The 12,826-nt window shown below is 46.0% G+C and overlaps 1 protein-coding gene across 3 annotated transcripts in view; it reads left to right on the forward strand.

Annotated features, from left to right (window-relative positions):
* The window catches only part of LOC139554896 (cAMP-dependent protein kinase inhibitor alpha-like), a 37,548-nt gene continuing 24,722 nt past the window's right edge, over positions 1–12,826 (forward strand). Inside the window, exons 1-3 of one of the 3 annotated variants that reach the window (XM_071368143.1) lie at positions 1–230; positions 6,753–6,811; positions 6,912–7,113. The gene's annotated coding sequence lies outside the window, so the exon portion shown is untranslated. The remainder of the gene's footprint in view (positions 231–6,752; positions 6,812–6,911; positions 7,114–12,826) is intronic. The other 2 variants (XM_071368142.1, XM_071368144.1) reach the window with 2 other exon arrangements.

Here is a 12,826-nt window from a genome sequence, read left to right on the forward strand (position 1 = left end):
CGCTGCAAGCGTACATTGAGCCACAAGAAGAACGTGAAACCCGCTCCAAATAAGATGCCGCGGACCGATGTCGGTGTTAATTGATCTGGTTATTCTGTTGTAAGAAAAGGAAACACCACACTGCGGCATAATTTCATTTTTGCCCCGCGGAGAGGAGGATGGTGTCTGGGTTGTCATAACTTTAGACTCGCTGCTTTTCCTTGGCACGCGCACTGATCCAGTTGGTGAGGGTGAGTGCTTCTAGTAGCCTACTGGAGATGGAGAATGATAGGCTACATTGTTGTTATATTGTTGCACATCATAACCACCTGTATGGGATGTGGGAGGAATAGTTGTAGGCTACAATGGCACACTGTCATACGTTTAAAAAAATCTAAATCCAATATAGGCTATGGAATAATGCGTCAACAGCAAGTTATATGCTTTTTACCTATACATTGTAGCTCTGAATTAGCCTAGGTCAGATATCGGCAAAATTGATTCGTTTCTAAACAGCAATTGTCAAAAATATGCGCAATAATAAGTCCATTGGACACCTATAGGCCGAGCCAGCTGTGGTTTCTACCGTGGGATTTCTATGGCAATACAATCATTTAGAATGGAATGACTGAGAATGTGCAGGTAGGTTAGGCCTATCGTTTAAAAAATATATATATTTAATGATTATTTATTGTTTGAGACTGTGGCCTACAAGTCTATCACTTTTAGATGAGCACATGGAGAGCCTTCTTTAGGGCTGATGAAGCAACGCTTTCAGCGTTTTTCCAATGTATACAACCTGGTCTCAGAGCATTTTGTAATTTTACGTATGTAAGTCCGATTTTTAAAACATGTCAAATCAAATCAAATGTTATTTGTCACATGCGCCAAATACAACAGTGAAATGCTTACTTACAAGCCCTTAACTAACAATGCTTTAAAAAGTTAAGAAAAAAATGGATAAGTAAAAAATTGAAAAATAAAATTAACAAATAATTAAACAGCAGCAGTAAAATAACAATAGCGAGGCTATATTCAGGGTGTAAAGGCTTTCGTCCTCTTCGTCTGAGGAAGAGTAGGAAACATCGGACCAATGTGCAGCGTGGTACGTATCCATAATAACTTTTAATGAGAATGAATACAAAATACAAAAAGAACAAGCGAATCAAATGAAAACCGACACGCTCCCGAATGGTGCAAACACTAAAACGGAAAACAACTACCCACAACCCATAGTGGGAAAACAGGCTACCTAAGTAGGATTCTCAATCAGAGACAACGATCGACACCTGCCTCTGATTGAGAACCATACTAGGCCAAACACATAGAAATATAACGTACAGAACAAAACATAGAAAAACATAGAATGCCCACCCCAACTCACGCCCTGACCAAGCTAAAATAAAGACATAAAAAAGGAACTAAGGTCAGAACGTGACAGTACCCCCCCCTAAAGGTGCGGACTCCGGCCGCAAAACCTGAACCTATAGGGGAGGGTCTGGGTGGGCATTTACCGCGGTGGCGGCTCTGGAGCGGGACGTGGACCCCACTCCACCATAGTCTCGGCCCACTTATGTGGCACCTTAGGAGCGACGACCCTCGCCACCGACCCCGGATTGGAGACCCTAGTAGAGGGCACCACTGGACTGAGGGGCGCCTCTGGACTGAGGAGCGCCTCTGGACTGAGGGGCTGTGGCTCTGGCGCCTCCGGACTGATGGGCGACTCTGGCAGCTCCGGACAGGAGGGCGACTCTGGCAGCTCCGGACAGGAGGGCGACTCTGGCAGCTCCGGACAGGAGGGCGACTCTGGCAGCTCCGGACAGGAGGGCGACTCTGGCAGCTCCTGACTGACGGACGGCTCTGGCAGCTCCTGACTGACGGACGGCTCTGGCAGCTCCTGACTGACGGACGGCTCTGGCAGCTCCTGACTGACGGGCGGCTCTGGCAGCTCCTGACTGACGGGCGGCTCTGGCAGCTCCTGACTGACGGGCGGCTCTGGCAGTTCAGGACAGACGGGCAGCTCTGGCAGCTCAGGACAGACGGGCGGCTCTGGCAGCTCAGGACAGACGGGCGGCTCTGGCAGCTCCTGGCTGACGGGCGGCTCTGGCAGCTCCTGACTGACGGGCGGCTCTGGCAGTTCAGGACAGACGGGCAGCTCTGGCAGCTCAGGACAGACAGGCGGCTCTGGCAGCTCAGGACAGACGGGCGGCTCTGGCAGCTCAGGACAGACGGGCGGCTCTGGCAGCTCAGGACAGACGGGCGGCTCTGACAGCTCAGGACAGACGGGCGAATCTGGCAGCTCAGGACAGACGGGCGGCTCTGGCAGCTCCTGACTGACGGACGGCTCTGGCAGCTCCTGACTCTGGAGGCTTCGTGCCATGGATCCTCACTCACTGGAGGCTTCGTGCCATGGATCATCACTGGAGGCTTCGTGCCATGGATCATCACTGGAGGCTTCGTGCCATGAATCATCACTGGAGGCTTCGTGCCATGGATCATCACTGGAGGCTTCTTGCCATGGATTATCACCGGAGGCTTCTTGCCATGGATTATCACTGGAGGCTTCGTGCCATGGATTATCACTGGAGGCTTCGTGCCATGGATCATCGATGGAGGCTTCTTGCCATTGATCATCACTGGAGGCTTCGCTCTGGGAGAAGGCACAGGACTCACCAGGCTGGGGAGACATGCAGGAGGGTTAGTGCTTAGCACAGGCACAGAACTCACCAGATTGGGGAGACATGCAGGAGGCCTTGTCCTTGGCCGAGGCACCGGATGCACTGGACCGTGGAGGCGCACTGGCGGTCTCGAGTGCAGAGCTAGCACCACTCGTCCTGGCTGGATCCCCCTGCAGCCTGGCAAGTGCGGGGAGTTGGAACAGGCCGCACTGGGCTGTGCTGACGAACTGGAGACACCGTGCATAGGGCTGGTGCAGTATACCCCGGGCCGAGGAGACGCACTGGAGACTAGATGCGCTGAGCCGGCATCATCCCTCCTGGCTCGATGCCACTCTAGCCCGGCCGATTCGAGGAGCTGCTATGTAGCGCACCGGGCTATGCGTGCGCACTGGGGACACCTTGCGCTTCTCTGCATAACACGGTGCCTGCCCAGTCACTCTCTCACCACGGTAAGCACGGGAAGTTGGCTCAGGTCTCCTACCTGAGTCCGCCAATCTACCCGTGTGCCCCCCCCAAAAAAAATCTGGGGCTGCCTCTCGTGCCCGTTACCTCGCGCCAATTCCTCGTAGTGGCGCCGCTCCGCTCTAGCTGCCTCCAGCTCCTCTTTCGGACGGCGATACTCCCCCGGCTGTGCCCAGGGTCCTTTGCCATCCAGAATTTCCTCCCATGTCCAGGAGTCCGTGTTCCCACGCTGCTTGGTCCTTTGTTGGTGGGTAGTTCTGTAACGGCTTTCGTCCTCTTCGTCTGAGGAGGAGTAGGAAACATCGGACCAATGTGCAGCGTGGTACGTATCCAATTTGTAAGTCGCTCTGGATAAGAGCGTCTGCTAAATGACTTAAATGTAAATGTAAATGTATCCATAATAACTTTTAATGAGAATGAATACAAAATACAAAAAGAACAAGAGAATCAAATGAAAACCGACACAGTCCCGAATGGTGCAAACACTGAAACGGAAAACAACTACCACAACCCATAGTGGGAAAACAGGCTACCTAAGTAGGATTCTCAATCAGAGACAACGATCGACACCTGCCTCTGATTGAGAACCATACTAGGCCAAACACATAGAAATATAACGTACAGAACAAAACATAGAAAAACATAGAATGCCCACCCCAACTCACGCCCTGACCAACCTAAAATAAAGACATAAAAAAGGAACTAAGGTCAGAACGTGACACAGGGGGTACCGGTACAATCATCTCCTTTTTCTTGATCACGTTGAGGGAGAGGTTGTTGTCCTGGCACCACACGGACAGGTCTCTGACCTCCTCCCTGTAGGCTGTCTCATCGTTGTTGGTGATCAGGCCTAACACTGTTGTGTCATCGGCAAACTTGATGATGGTGTTGGAGTCATGCCTGGCCATGCAGCCATGAGTGAACAGGGAGGGGACTGAGCACGCACCCCTGAGGGGCCCCGTGTTGAGGATGAGCGTGGCGGATGTGTTGTTACCCACCCTCACCCCCTGGGGGCGGCCCGTCAGGAAGTCCAGGATCCAGTTGCAGAGGGAGGTGTTTAGTCCCAGGGTCCTTAGCTTAGTGATGAGCTTTGAGGGCACTATGGTGTTGAACACTGAGCTGTAGTCAATGAATATCATTCTCACATAAGTGTTCCTTTTCTCCAGGTGGGAAAGGGCAGTGTTGTGTGCAATAGAGATTGCATCGTCTGTGGATCTGTTGGGGTGGTATGCAAATTGAGTCTAGGATTTCTGGTATAATGGTGTTGATGTGAGCCATGCCTTTCAAAGCACTGAGTGCTACGGGTCAGTAGTCATTTAGGCAGGTTACCTTAGTGTTCTTGGGCACAGGGACTATGGTGGTCTGCTTGAAACATGTTGGTATTACAGACTCAGTCAGGGACAGGTTGAAAATGTCAGTGAAGACACTTGCCAGTTGGTCAGCGCATGCTTGAAGTACACGTCCTAATAATCCGTCTGGCCCAGCGACCTTGTGAATGTTGACCTGTTTAAAGGTCTTACTCACATTGGCTAGGTAGAGCGTAATCACACAGTCGTCCAGAACAGCTGATGCTCTCATTCATACTTCAGTGTTATTTGCCTCGAGGTGAGCATAGAAGTAATTTAGCTTGTCTGGTAGGCTCATGTCACTGGGCAGCTTGCGGCTGTGCTTCCCTTTGTAGTCTGTAATAGTTTGCAAGCCCTGCCACATCCGACGCGCGTCAGAGCCAGTGTAGTACAATTCAATCTTAATCCTGTATTGAAGCTTTGCTTGTTTGATGGTTCGTCGGAGGACATAGCGGGATTTCTTACAAGCTTCCGGGCTAGAATCCCACTCCTTGAAAGCGGCAGCTCTAGCCTTTAGCTCAGTGAGGATGTTGACTGTAATCCATGGCTCCTGGTTGAGGTATGTACGTACAGTCACTGTGGGGACGACGTCATCAATGCAATTATTGATGAAGCCAGTGACTGATGTGGTGTACTCTTCAATGCCATCGGAAGAATCCCAGAACATATTCCAGTCTGTGCTAGCAAAACAGTCCTGAGTCACTGGTGCTTCCTGCTTTAGTTTTTGCTTGTAAGCAGGAATCAGGAGGAAAGCTTAAAAACAACCAGCTGTATGTTATTCATGTCGTCATTCAGCCACGACTCGGTGAAACATACAGTGGCTTGCGAAAGTATTCACCCCCTTGGCATTTTTCCTATTTTGTTGCCTTACAACCTGGAATTAAAATAGATTTTTGGGGGTTTGTATCATTTGATTTACACCACATTCCTACCACTTTGAAGATGCAAAATATTTTTTATTGTGAAACAAACAAGAAATAAGACAAAAAAACAGAACTACAGCTGCAAGTCTCTTGGGGTATGTCTCTATAAGCTTGGCACATCTAGACACTGGGTTTTTGCCCATTCTTCAAGGCAAAACTGCTCCAGCTCCTTCAAGTTGGTTGGGTTCCGCTGGTGTACAGCAATCTTTAAGTCATACAGATTCTCAATTGGATTGAGGTCTGGGCTTTGACTAGGCCATTCCAAGACATTTTAATGTTTCCCCTTAAACCACTCGAGTGTTGCTTTAGCAGTATGCTTAGGGTCATTGTCCTGCTGGATGGTGAAACTCCATCCCAGTCTCAAATTTCTGGAAGACTGAAACAGGTTTCCCTCAAGAATTTCCCTGTATTTAGCGCCATCCATCATTCCTTCAATTCTGACCAGTTTCCAAGTTCCTGCAGATGAAAAACATCCCCACAGCATGATGGTGTTCTCGGGGTGATGAGAGGTGTTGGGTTTGCGCCAGACATAGTGTTTTCCTTGATGGCCATATAGCAACATTTTAGTCTCATCTGACCAGAGTACCTTCTTCCATATGTTTGGGGAGTCTCCCACATGCCTTTTGGCAAACACCAAATGTATTTGCTTATTTTTTTCTTTAAGCAATGGCTTTTTTTCTGGCCACTGTTCCGTAAAGCCCAGCTCTGTGGAGTGTATGGCTTAAAATGGTCATATGGACAGTTACTCCAATCTCCGCTGTGGAGCTTTGCAGCTCCTTCAGGGTTATGTTGTCCTTGTTGCCTCTCTGATTAATGCCCTCCTTGCCTGGTCCGTGAGTTTTGGTGGGCGGCCCTCTCTTGGCAGGTTTGTTGTGGTGCCATATTCTTTCCATTTTTTAATAATGGATTTAATGGTGCTCCGTGGGATTTTCAAAGTTTCTGATATTTTTTTATAACCAATCCCTGACCTGTACTTCTCCACAACTTTGTTCTTGACGTGTATGGAGAGCTCCTTGGTCTTCATGGTGCCACTTGCTTGGTGGTGCCCCTTGCTTAGTGGTGTTGCAGACTCTGGGGCCTTTCAGAACAGGTGTACTGTATATATACTGAGATCATGTGACAGATCATGTGACACTTAGATTGCACACAGGTGGACTTTATTTAACTAATTATGTGACTTCTGAAGGTTGCACCAGATCTTATTTAGGGGCTTCATAGCAATACATATGCATGCACCACTTTTCTGTTTTTATTTTAGAGAATTTTTTGAAACAAGTTATTTTTTTCATTTTACTTTACCAATTTGGACTATTTTGTGTATGTCCATTACATGAAATCCAAATAAAAATCAATTTAAATTACAGGTTGTAATGCAATGAAATAGGAAAAACGCCAAGGGGGATGAATACTTTTGCAAGGCACAGTAAGATATTACAGTTTTTTATTTCCCGTTGGTAGGATATACATGTACGTGATCGTAGTTTGTCTATTTTGTTATTGATTGATTGTTCGTTGGCTAATAGGACCGATGGTAAAGGTAGATTACCCTCTCGGCAACGGATCCTTACAAGGCACCTGGACCTTCTTCCTTGATATCTCCTTCTCTTTCTCCTGCAAACTCCTTCTCTTTCTCCTGCAAATGGCGGGGATGAGGACCTTGTCGGGCGTCTGAAGTAAATCCTTCCCGTCCGTCTCGTTGAAGAAAAAGTATTCCTCCAGTACGTGGTGAGTAATCGCTGTCCTGATATCTAGAAGCTCTTTTTGGTCATAAGACACGGTGGCAGAAACATTATGTACAAAATAAGATACAAATAATGCGAAAAAACATACACAATAGCACAATTGGTTCCAGGATCGTAAAGCAGCAGCCATCTCCTTCGGCGCCATTTAGTATGATATGTTACATTTTGTTTCATATGCATTCCTTTGTGGATGTCCATCATCCATTGTGTATGATATGTTATGATTACATTTTGTATGATATGTTACCAAATGGCAAAATGTACACTGAATTTGAAAAACGTACAATATGCTACAAATTCCAATTTGTTGTGGCTAACTTTGACTAGGTGGCTAATGCTAATGTCAGCTAGCTTGCTAACATTAGCTAGGGTAGAAGTTAGGGGTTAAGTGTTCGGTTAAAGGGTAAGGTTAGAGGAAGGGTTAGCTAAAACGATTAAGGTTAGGGGAAGGGTCAGCTAACAAGCTAAGCAGTTGAAAAGTTAATAAAATGCTAAAGTTGTCTGTGATGAGATTCGAACACGGAACCTTTGTGTTGCTAGACATTCGCGTTATATGCCCATCCACCCACCCACCCCCCTTTAGTTTTTGCCTTAAGTAACCTTCTGTGTTATGTAACCATACCAAACGTAACATGTCATACTATACTGAACAAAAATTTAAACGCAACATGTAAAGTGTTAGTTCCATGTTTCATAATGCTGAAATAAAAGATCCGATAAATTTCCATTGTCATACAAACCTTATTTCTCTCAAAGTTTGTGCACAAATTTGTTGACATCCCTTTTAGTGAGCATTTCTCATTTTCCAAGATAATCCATCCACCTGAAAGGTGTAACCACACCAGCCCAGGACATACACATCTGGCTACTTCACCTGCGGGATCGTTTGAGACCAGCCAGCTAATGAAACTGAGGAGTATTTCTGTCTTTATTAAAGCCCTTTTGTGGGGAAAAACGAATTCTGATTGGCTGGGCCTGGCTCCCCAGTCGGCGGGCCTGGCTCCTAATTGGGTGGGCCTATGCCCTTCCAGGCCCAACCATGGCTGTGCCTCTGCCCATCATGTGAAATCCATAGATTAGGGACTAATGAATTTATGTCAAATGACTGATTTCCTTTATATGAACTGTAACTCAGTAAAATCATTGAAATTGTTGCATGTTACGTTTATATTTTTGTTCAGTATAATTTTAATGTACCAGATCTTTGTTTACTATGTTACGTCTAGTTTATGAGACCAGGCTGATGTGCAATTGTCCCAACAACCTCAGGACTGGCCTCAGGGTTCTACCATACTGTGCCTAACTGACTATTCTAATGCTCTATAATTGTTGATATCCTCCAACAGAATTATACATATTTAGACCCAGTTGGTAGTTTTCTTAAATACTTGCTCCCTCAGGCACTCCAAACGGGTTTGCGTCCGCTTCTCCATGATTCTCTGTCGGGATTTCAGAGCGAGAAGGCAGAATGTAAAACATTCTGTGACATCTATCTCCATGGGGGCTATGAGCAGGGATTTTTGCGGTGGGGCCCCATAATTATTAGAGTTTAGCCTGCCTCAGATCTCTCTTGTTTGTTTATCGCGTCAACCTGGGAGACACAAATGTCAAGATAGGAAAAGTTAGCTTGGGGCACCATGATGGCTTAATTGAGCAGCTCAGCAAGTTCAGTTCCTCATATAGCTCTAACAGAAGGCCTAGACAATGTCTGTAACACAGAAATGCAAAGGAATACAAATAGGGGTTTTATAAAGTTCAATCCCCCCCAAAGCTGGGGATAGACAACTGCCAGACAAATTGATGTCTTGAACAAATTGATGTCTTGAAGTCTGACAAAGAAAACTGGATCAAAAACGTAATCTGTATACAAGCCTGCTCTGTCTGAAGCCAATGGCTTGGAATGAAGCAGACAACATAGACATAATCTGACACCAGTTGGCTAAATTGTAACACGGAATTGCAACAGAAACACAAAAGTAAAGGGGGTCTACATACCCAAGGCTGGGGACAGACAAACATCAGACAGCAGGGGAAAATGAACATGTGACAAAATATAAAAATTCCACTTATGAAGGGTGGAAATAAGCATGCTCTGTGTAAAGCTGTTGGCTTGGAATGAGACCAGACAGCAATTTACTGTTCCTCTGCTGTGTGGCTGTGTGTGTGCGTGCTTCTCTAAGTCTGTTTACATATGTGGTTGTATCTGGAGTGCTTTCATCATCTGTTCCTCTATCCATCACAAAAGAGATCTTGGAACTAGAGGGACAATGAATCAGGAGACCAACGTCACTGTGTCTGCGTAGTCTGCTGTCAGTCTAGTGAGTGGGTTTGTCAGACAATGACAGAGAGCCCCATCTCCCCCATAGTGACATGACCTCTCTCCTGTAGTACAGGAAGTGAAGTGACTAACATTGAAATTCCTTTTTTTTTTAGGCGTAGCCCTTTCAACAACCACTATGTCTCACCTGGTAAACAGTTCGATTACGGCCAGCTGGTCAACTGGAATAATATACATAGAATGAAAGATGTGGACAGTAGGCGACACACTTTGTGAAATGACTCTGGCTGGTTCTTTATCAGTGAAGTGGCTGATTGACTGTCTTACTTCATCAGTGACCTCTGACCAGTTACAGTACCGCTCACTCACTCCTCTCAGGACAATCCAGGCTCAGGTGACATTTCAGTTGCAAGATAAAGCTTGAGATATATCTTTTCTCTTCTGTGGATCTCAGAGAACGGAACAGAGGCTATTATTGTCAACCACTTAAACTCCTCCTTCCTCTCTTTCTCACTTTCTTTCTCTCTCCCGTTTCTTCCTCCTCCTCTGTATCACCAGCCCTCTGCCTATCTGGCCCTCTTAACACGTCTGGAGGTCTTCTTCCATTTAAAGGCCCAATGCTGCCGTTTTTCTATCAATATTAAACATTTCTGGGTAACATTTAAGTACCTTACTCTAATAGATTTCCATAAAATTAGCAAAAATAGCTTTTTGGCAAAAAAACTATTTCTCAAGCAATAATAGTTTTGCTAGGACTGTCTGTGAGTGGTCTGAGTGGGGAGGGGACATCTGAAATTGGTCTATTAACCAATTTACCATATATTGATGTCACCATGGAAAGCCAAAACTCACGCCCGTGCAAAACTCCTGATTAGACGGTCCTCTGTAGATTCTCTTTTCAACCAGCAACTATCAGGAAATAACACTGATCAAATGTTTTGACACTTTTACAGTGTTAGTTTCATCAGCTGTTGTAGAATATGATACAAAATGTTGACTGCACTGAGCCTTTAACAGAGAGTGTCCCTTATAAAAGAGACTGGCAATGGGTTACCGCCTCCCCCTCTCACTCTGCCTAGGCCCTAGGTGGGTGGTCCTGTAGAGAGAGATGGAAAAATGTGTAAAAACCTGTTTTTGCTTTGTCATTATGGGGTATTGTGTGTAGATTGATTAAGGGTAAAAGTTGAATACATTTTTTAATAAAGCTGTAACATAACAAAATGTGGAAAAGTCAAGGGGTGTGAATACTTTCCGACTGCACTGTAGATAGAATGGTAGTGGTAGCGAAGGTTTTCGATCGTCTAACTGATTTCATTGCGGTGGTGGTCGACTGGTTTTATAAAAAACAAGCTGATGTTTCCACCACTAAGTGAGCTCCTGTGTAATGTGATGGAGGCCACACACACACACACACACACACAACTCAGTGAGCTCCTGTGTAATGTGATGGAGGCTGATGTAGGGAGGCAGATGCCCACGCTGTGTGATTCCCTATTTTCTACCTCAGCTGTTTGCTTACCTCGCCTCAGCAGTGCCAGCCGGGAAGATACTTTGTGTGTGTGTGTGTGTGTGTGTGTGTGTGTGTGTGTGTGTGTGTGTGTGTGTGTGTGTGTGTGTGTGTGTGTGTGTGTGTGTGTGTGTGTGTGTGTGTGTGTGTGGAGAAAGAGAGGGAGAGAGCTGTAGCTCTCATTCCATCAACATGATCCCTAATGCCTCATACTCCTCCTGTTGTCTGATATGAGGTGGTTATGAAGACCAATAGTTGCTGTATGGAAGATGATACTGTATGTAGGCCTATGTGAAGGGATGGAGGGGGTAGACAGGTTTTTGGAGTGTCCTTGTAACAAGATGACATGCTGTTTGTCAGATGTCACTATGTAGTTCAACACCGTACAGTGATTTCAATTCACACTGATGTGAGACCTCGGCCTTGTCAGCTTGGTTGCTATACCACTGTCAGGTGTGTGTGTGTGTGTGTGTGTGTGTGTGTGTGTGTGTGTGTGTGTGCATATTCGTGTCTGTGAGCAGATAAAAACATTCTAGTATTTCATTACTCCTCTGTTTTGTATTGACCAGGCCAGTGACCTAAGAATGGCAACCCAGTCAGTGATTGGCTGAAGCTGAAGGTTGTTGACCTTTACAGTGACCTATGGCAGGGTGGAGTTTCAGAATGGATGTTTTCATTTCCCCGCTGGTAAATGTGTCAGTCAAGGTTCTCCCAGGGGACCTGTGATTTCACTGAGAGTATAACAACCTAACGCACACACACACACACACACACACACACACCAATATTTATCCTCTATTTGATGGGTACACTGTAGAGGACACAGTGATTATAGAAAACATGAGTCCTCTGCCTCTCCACAGCACGGAGGAGAAGATGAGTTGGCTGCTTTCCTCTCTGTGGCAGGCTGCCCTGACCTTCACTCCCCAGCGTGTGTGTGCGTGTGTGTGTGTGCGTGTGTGAGGCCTCTGATGATGGGCACAGACAGCAGCTGCACACACAGCTGTAACTCGCTAGGCCGCCACTTACAGCAGGCTGCACAAACACAAGCACACACACTCATTACTCCCTACGTGGAATTCCAAATGAAGGGCTTCCAGACTCACCTGTCACTCTGAGATTGCTCAATGTCAATCCCCCTGCTGCAGCCGTCTCCTGTATGTGTCTACAGTGTAGTTACACCATCAGGATGAGAGGAGAGTCCTTCCCTCGAAAGACAAAAGTTTTTTTTAATTCACTAAGTACTATGATCCACAGATCAATAAGACTCATCCTTTTAACATTCTGAATGTTCAGACCCATGCATGTCAAATGAACACCCTATTCCCAATGTAGTCCTTTACTTTTGACCAGGGCCCATAGGGCTCTGATAAAAGTAGCACACTATTTAGGGAGTAGGGTGCCATTTGGAACAATCCTTGTACTCCATCTCCCAGGATCATTATAAAGATGGAGACGCAACAGCTGATCTTATTTGTCACGATCGTGTGGAGGAGAGACGGACCAAAACGCAGCATGAGGAAAATAAGCCATCTTCTTTTTATTATTGAAGAAGGCAAAACGAAACAAAAACACTTACAAACTACCAAAACAACAAACGATCGTGAAGCTAAATAACGTAGTGCACACACACAGGCTACAAACGTTGTACATAGACAATTCCCCACACCAAACTAAAGCCTATGGCTACCTTAAATATGGCTCCCAATCAGAGACAACAGAAACCAGCTGTCTCTAATTGGGAACCCATTCAGGCAACCATAGACTTTCCTAGACAACTACACACAACATAGACACAGCTAGACAACTATACTAAACATAAAGCCAACTACTCTAAATAAACCCCCTAAACCTTACAATCACCCTGGACACTACAAAACCCACATAAATACCCATGTCACACCCTGACCT

The sequence above is a fragment of the Salvelinus alpinus genome, chromosome 26 (genome assembly GCF_045679555.1).
Source record: "Salvelinus alpinus chromosome 26, SLU_Salpinus.1, whole genome shotgun sequence".
NCBI lineage: Eukaryota > Metazoa > Chordata > Actinopteri > Salmoniformes > Salmonidae > Salvelinus > Salvelinus alpinus.